This window comes from Lactuca serriola, chromosome 2, assembly GCF_051521515.1.
Source record: "Lactuca serriola cultivar US96UC23 chromosome 2, Lser_US96UC23_V15, whole genome shotgun sequence".
NCBI classification, from domain to species: domain Eukaryota; kingdom Viridiplantae; phylum Streptophyta; class Magnoliopsida; order Asterales; family Asteraceae; genus Lactuca; species Lactuca serriola.
This window is the reverse complement of record NC_136409.1, coordinates 58,273,616-58,282,094: the sequence shown is the minus strand read 5'-3', so window position 1 is coordinate 58,282,094 and position 8,479 is coordinate 58,273,616.

Here is an 8,479-nt window from a genome sequence, read left to right as displayed (position 1 = left end):
AGAATAACAACATTATAATATATTCTTATACATTCAAACTTAAATTCAAATTCTTACATATTCTAACAGACTAATAGTTTTATAACTTTTAATATAATTATATATATATATATATATATATATATATATATATATATATATATATATATATATTCTAAATGAATATCAACAAAAATGAATGAAATTCTTAAGAAGTAACAAAATTCTTAAATTGTGAGTGTGATCAATCTTTTATTCATTATTCAAGTTATTCCTATCATGTCTTCAACCCGTTATTCCAGCCATTCCTATCACAAATACAATAAAACAAAGAATGGTTAAAAGCATGTGACTTGCAATTCCTCTCACTTAATATATTATGATAGAATACATATAATATGATAAAATCCATATAATACATTCTGGCAGAATACATAAAATACATTCTAGTAGAATACATTCTGCTAGTTATAGCTTTAATCGCCACAATATTTTTTTTTTTTAACTTCATTCCAAGTCTTTCTCTAGTATGATCAATATCTGATTCGTTCTTGAAGACATTCTAAAAGAATAACATGCATTACTCATTATTACCAGTTAAGCAAATATACTTGTCAACAAACATTCTTAAAGACATTCTAACAGAATGCATTTATACAAATAAATTTTAACAGAATACATCACAGAATACACTTAAATCATATTATTTTATTCTATATAACAAAAAATACATCACAAAATGTTTTTACTTTTCCTATCTTGACAAATAAGGAGATTGAAATCTAATTTTGTCCGAATAGTAAGCATCAAATTGATGAGTGTTACTAACCTCATTCTAAAAAAATATTGTGTTTTGTCATTCTATTGTTTATGTTTTGTAATTTGATTATGTCCATCAAAGACCTATTGAACACATACAAGCATGTATATACACATCCAATCTTGTCTAGTGAAATACAAGTAACAGAATACATTTTGCTAGAATACGCCTAGCATGTAATAAGATAAAGTACAACCAAACACACTAACACACTAAGCACACTAACACACTAATCAAATTCACCTAAATCAATTATATACAAAATCAATCATGATATAACGCACATCCAAACCCACCGATCAAACAAATTGTATATATTATATCAAGTTCTCTTTTAGACATTTTCACAAACACCTTACACGCAATAAGATAAAGTACAGCCAAACACACTAACATACTAATCGAATTCATCTAAATTAATCATATACAAAACAATCATGAAATAAACAATTAGATTTACAGTAAGGGGAAAGGGCAAAAATGGAAAAGTGCTAATGCTTACAGAAGCACCAATATTGTACTCCTCAATTGTCTTGCACCTGAATAAGCCACCAATTCCTGTCAAACTAAACCAAATCTTGTTTACAACCTAAAAATCTAAAAAACCAAGTCAATTAAATTATAAACAACCATTACAAACTTAGGGATATTTATTCAAATGGATTATAAATCAAATTCATCCACTAATACACAAGAACAGTTAGTCGAACTAATTAAAAATCAATTAAATATTCAAGAATCATAATTCACACACCATACTCACCTGGGAATTGGTTTGAATAAGTGGGAAAGGTTGTTGATTTTTTTCTTGCTGCTATCAAACACATATGCATGTGTCTTTCATATTCAGAACAACAAACATTAAAAGGGGTAGGGGTTCCTTGATTGACGATGACAAACCGGTGAAGGGGTTGGTCTTACTGATAGGGTTTTAAAATTGATTTCCCGATGGTGGAGAAGGAGAAGGAAAAGCGGCAACACAAGATGATGTTGATGATGACGAATGAAAAGGGTCGATGAAGAAAATTGAACAGTTAGTCTATTTGTTCCATATTCAATCTCTGCATTCTTTCTCTCTCTTTTCTTTCTGCAATTGTAACAACTATACACATATCATTCGTTTCATCTATCGATTTAGGGCTTGAATATGGAACAAATAGATAAGATAGAGAGAAATGGTGAAATCGATCTATAGGGGTGGTGGGAAGCAGTGAAATCGATTTAGGGCTAATGTTCTATATTTATCTTTGCTTCTTGGGTGATATAAGGAGTTATTGTTGATCTACCATAATTAACTATGTAAAGATTACTATAATACCCTTAAATGATTCATTTAATGATTTATTTTTTCCTAATTTCCTATTGGTGCATTCATGCACATGATAGTTGCTAGAAACATTTGAACCTAGCTCTCTCTCTCTCTCTCTATATATATATATATATATATATATATATATATATATACATGATGTGCAGTAGCTAGCCATGAACCTCCTTTGTTGTTGCATGTGTTTATTTATTAAAATGATTGTAATATTTATCTATTCATATGATATGTAATAATTAAATAGATATATTTTTTATTTTTTTATTTTTGTAAGTAACAAATTAGTTAGAACAGTTTGTGTTTATACATATGTAACAAGATGAAGACGAAGACCATTTTGAAGGATCAAATGTCACCCCATGTTTTATAAAGTTTTTATTACTTTTATAAACTTGTGAAGTTTTGCAACTTGGTGTTGTCAAAGCAAGTGATAGGACAAAAATGCAACAAGTTGAATATTTGGTCCTTTTATGTCCTTTAGGAATGGGCTTGACATTTTTGTGAAGGATCACAAAATGTCACTAATTTATGGTTGGTTTAGGCACATATGTTTGATTCTTTGTGATGGTTGTTTATGTTATGTTATGCATGTTTGCAATATTAGGTTTTAAAATGCTAGATAATATTTTAAACATGAAATGATCACAAGGAGAGTGGTTTTAATGCAATTTATCTTTTAACATAAGATGGTAGAAATGTTTTTAATATAAAATGTGTTTTATCATTTAAAACTAGCCAACGGTAAATTTTGGTGTTTCAAATCATACAAGTTTAAAATTTAGATTTTAGAGAATTATCAAACTCCAAACATTATATTATAAAGTTATGTTTTATTAAATGGCAAATAAATGTTTTTTAGCGCTCAAATATCGAAAATGAATACTATATATTAAATTTAAAAATTTGATCGCGTTAATTATATAAAATTTGATTTTATAAAAGAACATTGCTAAAATGTGATTTTAATAAAAGAATATTATGGCTTATTGGATGCATGCAATAACCATGATATCATATGTTTTTTAAACTAACATTATAGAAACATTAAAATACTCCTTATTAAACTCAAGTCTATCCAGTCCAATTTGAAAGCACATGCACGTCACTTGTATAAGCTAGTGGGATAAAGGTCACCTAACCGCCCATGTTATCTTTTAATGGCCAATGTGTATTCATTTCTATAACCAATTTATAGGCCGATTACACAAGTTCCTCAAACTGGATGATTAAATCGGAAATATGTTGTGATAAAGGTCACATAAGCAATAGAGGTATGGGGCATAGATGGGATCAAACTTGTCTATTAAACTTTGTTATTAGCAATCTCATAACGCTAGGAATTATATATTAGAATATAGCTGATACTCGATACCTACCTTGTTTGATTCAGTGAATGAAATAAATATACCTAACCATTTTTTTTGCAACTTGGATCCTAATATTTGATAATTTATGTTTTTGGAAAATTAAAAGGTATTAATTATCAAAGATTTAAATATTGAAAACACTAAATGAATTCTGTTAAAATTTTGTATAAGAAAGCAAAATCCAATCTCATTACCATGCATCATCTTTCTCTTACTGATGTACAAGATATAATAATATTCGATGGATACAATTTGAATGAATGGGTTCGTACCTTGAGAGATAATCTCAAGAGAGATTAGAAATCATACATTCTAAGAGGCCTTATTCCTGAACAACTCGCTTTAAGCAGAAGACCTGGATATGATACCCAGTGCAAACATCACTATGATGCTGAAGATGTTTCTTACATCATACTGGGAAGAATTATTCCTGAACTTTAGAAGGAATTGGGAAACTTAGAAGCATTTTGTATGTTTCATCAGTTTAAGAAAATATTCCTAAAATACAATGATATTTGGTATCAACTAGTTCAATCATAGGAAGAATACAAGACTTGAAAGAGTCTTGACGTGTCCTCGAAAAGACCATTAGTTCGAGGGAAAGATACCTATAAGCCTAAGAAATCCAGAAAGGCCGAAAAAGATTGATCTACTTTCTACTGTAAAGAAACAAGACAATGAAAGATGAATTATCCCTCTTATTTGAGAAATATTGGTCGGGCCAATAATTCATGTATCTACTAGATAGAGCTTATACTTTTAATTTAACACTCAAGTACTTGATACGTTATGTTAATCAAATATTTGTAAATGAATTGTAGGTATTCAATAAGAGTAATCAGCTGAGCACAAGCAAGTAGGAACTTCACTGGTGGAGTTTATTATTTATGATTTGAACATAAATTACTTGTATTGTAAAACGATGTTTGTTTTGGAACAATGCATGTTTTAAATTTAGCATGTCTAAATTTATGTCTCAGTTAATTGATTACATGATTGAATATGTACGTAATCATCTTTCATAACAACCGCCTCCATATTATGAAATGATTAAATTCTTTTTTGAGAACTATATCTCTTATAAGAATTATAAAGTAAATCTAATTTTATAAGGAAACACTTTTGACTCAAACATGATTTAATTGAAACTTGTCTATGACATTGTTATGTTTATTATATAAACAAAATAAACATATTCCAACTTCAAGAAATAGATTTTTGAAAGAAAATAATGTAGTTTGTTTGACAAATGTGATTCTTATTTATATATAAAAGATTGCTAATTATGTTTTCACTAAACTGTAGAGAAAATAATAATTAAGGAACTATACATAGTCATGTATAACGTCCCTTCTAATAAAAGCCTACATTTTGTACAAGATACCTAATCAACTTTATTAACAACTATAGTCATTATAATTAAATTTTACAGGTTGAAAGATAATTATGAAACCTTTCTTGAAGTTTTCAATTATATAAAGTTGAGATACAAACCAATATAACCATCTAAATCCTTAGATATAATAAAGGATAAACTAAAACTAACTAAATACAATTTACTTTCTAATTGGTAGAAATTATCTTCCTTTATTCTTTTGGGATTATGCTTTAATCACTATTATTTGTATTTAGAATACAAACTCCAACTAAGAAGCAAATAAAACACTATATAAGATTTAATATGGAAAGGCTCCATTCTTATCTTTCATAATGTTTTATGGATTTGAAGCCTATTTTACACTAAAGCTTCTAGAGCCAAATCTACCAATTACATATTTGTAGAACATTCTAAAAGGCTATTTACATTATTATTACCAAGAATAAGGTTTCTTATTCCTTTGAAATCTAAATTATCAAAAAGCGAGTGAGAGTCACATGGAACTTGAAGTAGCTCAAGAACCATAGCCTAATGTAGCAAAAGTTGGCACTGGTTGTAACAAGAGATTGTTAAACATAATAGCTCTTCATAAACACAAGTTGTTCGTATATATGGTAGAAATCATCTATAACATGAGAAATATGAAATCTCTCATTGATGAGTTTTTCTTGATGGGTTTTGTAAAATCTATCAACTACTGAAATGCTATATCATACTTTCAACTTGATAAATGACTTAGACTCATGAACACCGAGATACTATTCGCGTATAATAATCAAATATGGGCTAGATTAATCTTCCTCCCTATAGCAAGGCTAGAATGAGTAAGTGATTCGTTTAGAAGAATACACACATGGAGATATATATACATTTAGCAAGACTTATTATATAATTTTTTTTTATCATACTCATGTCACCGACTACGATCAAACCTTTTCCCAAGTAGCTATTATTAGATCAATAGGGATATTATTCACCATAACTATATATTATGATTATGAGATATGGAAAATAGATTTCAAGAAAAAAATAAATTTCTTATTAAACACCTACTTGAAGATTTCTATAAAGCTTAGCCGAGAAGTTTTATTAATCACATTTATCCTAACAAAATGTGTAAGCCTTAAAATCTATTTGTGGATAAAAAGCAAACATATAAAGGATGGAATCATCATTTTAATATAAAAACACAATTCATGTTTTTTATATCAAAATGAAGATAACATCTGTGTTTACTAAGAACTAGTGGGAGCATAGTGATATTCCTAATCTTGTATGGACAAGGCATACTTAATCATTAGAAATTACATTTCGACTATGCATGGATCTTTCGCCTAGACTCAAAAAGTGTTTCTAAGATGAAAGACTTAGGACATACAAGATACATTTTTGGAATGTAAAATATAGACAAATAAAGATGAATGTCAAAGTTTTAAATATTTATGCATATATTGACAATATCTTGAAAGAGATCAAGATACAAGATTCCTTTGGAGGACTATTGGCATTGCCACATAGCACCATTTTGAGCTTGCTTCAAAAGGACCTAGCACATATGTTTGATCTAGATAAAATGGTTTATATTCTATTTTCTTTGACAAATGAATCCATAATTTATGCCATATTATGCACAAGACTACCTATATGATTATCCTATGAAAATATCATAATATACCAATAAGATACATGATAAAGTTATTAGATAACTATAAGAACATTTTTAAAGTACTTAAGAAGAACTATGAAAATGTATGTGAGTTAATCAGCTTAGAAGAAAAGATTTACTTAAAGAGATACACAAGATGCTAACTTCAAAATAGATAGAGATGATTATGAATTATAATTGGATTATAAATTGCTCATGGATGAAGAATGAGTTTTGTCGGGACAAGCTCCAAGAAAAGATAATTGCATAGTCTACTAAAAAAATAAGAATACATTGCTACTTAAAAAACTGCAATCAAATATGATTGGAGGATTGAGTTCATTGAAAAACTAAGTCGAGTCCATTTATTCAAGGATCACCTTGAAATCTTTTGTGACTATAAGATTAGACTTAATCAAGCTAAGATACTCTAAATCACATTAGAACACCAATCAAATTCTATGAGGGTTAGAATAAATTCAAATATGGTGATGATAGCATTCATAGAATTTCACAAATTCAACTTTGTTAGACCAATTGATAAAGTCTTTTCTTTAATCTTAGCACGAAAGGTTAAGCTTGAGCTATGAGACTTTGTTATTATAGAAACAAGATTTGGTTTAGATTTAGTATTTGGATATTGGAATAATGACAACCAGTATTGTATTATTTTGATATATTGGGATATGATATTCACACTAATACTTGTTGTACTATATATTAACATGTTTAATCCATGAATAATATAATTATTGTAAAAGTTTGTAGTCGGTTATAATTATGGTAGCAGTTATGAATTAAGACTAATGTGAATTTGATTGGTTGACTCTTATAAGATTAAAGTAGGCACTAGGTTGTAACCAAGATTCATAGGTACCTGTAAGAGAACTAGTATTGGACGTGACCTATATAATTATCCTGTCATGAATTGCTGTAACAATCGTTTCTGAGGTATAAAAGCTATTTAATTCTTCAAGTTTATTTTGGGCCATAACTGAATTAATATTGTGAGTGGACCTTTATTTTGGGCCGAAGGGTAAGCAGCCCATAAGCCGTACGCGGGGCGTCACCCCCTTGTACGCTGGGCGTACTGCTTAAATGAAACGTGGGGAGGCTGAGCGTACGCACAGCGTACCTTAAGCTACGCCCAGCGTACGCGACCAGGTGGCAAACCCTAATTTTAGGGGTTGAGGCGTATTTAAACCCCATTATAGCCTCCCATTTGGACTCCTCACTGATCATTCACTCCAGAGAAATCGTAGTTCGTTCCCCTTTGCTCCTTGTTAGTGTGTGTTTGATCTTTGAGCTTATTTTTGTGAAGAAGGAAAAGAAGAGAAGTGGAAGAAGAAGAACTTGATCACCTTGAGCTCATAGATCTGGGATCATCCTTTCTTTTGACATTCAAAAGAGGTATAAAGCTTCCAACTTTCCTCTAGTAAGTTTAGATCTAGGAGTTTTTGGAAGTTTGGACCTTTTAGGTCCAAAGGAAGGACCTTTATCTAGCAACTTCGTTTTTGGAGCTTGGGATTGCTATCATTGAAGCTCAAGTGTCCCCATAGCAGTAAAGTTTCGATCTTTGTGGCTTATATGGAACCATGCATGAGATCTAGTTGGTTTTATGGAAGTAGAATGTTATTTGTGGAAGTTTGAGCCTTTATGAGACTTGTAAGCCATCAAGTAAGCAACTTTATGGCTTAAGTCATGGAATAAGCCTAGGATCTGGATTTGAAGCTTGTGGATCGGATTATTAAGCACTTAATGAGATGGTGGCTTAACAGAGCTGTACGCTGGGTGTACAAGGAAGTACGCGTCGCGTACAAGCCAGCAGCCAGTACGCTCAGCGTACCTTGGTGTACGCCCCACGTACGCTACTAGTTTGGGCTTCGAGTGTTGGGCCTCAGTGTGGGCTGGGTTTCAGGCTTAGGGTCCTTGGGCCTTTATGGCCCATCAGAATTCAGTTACT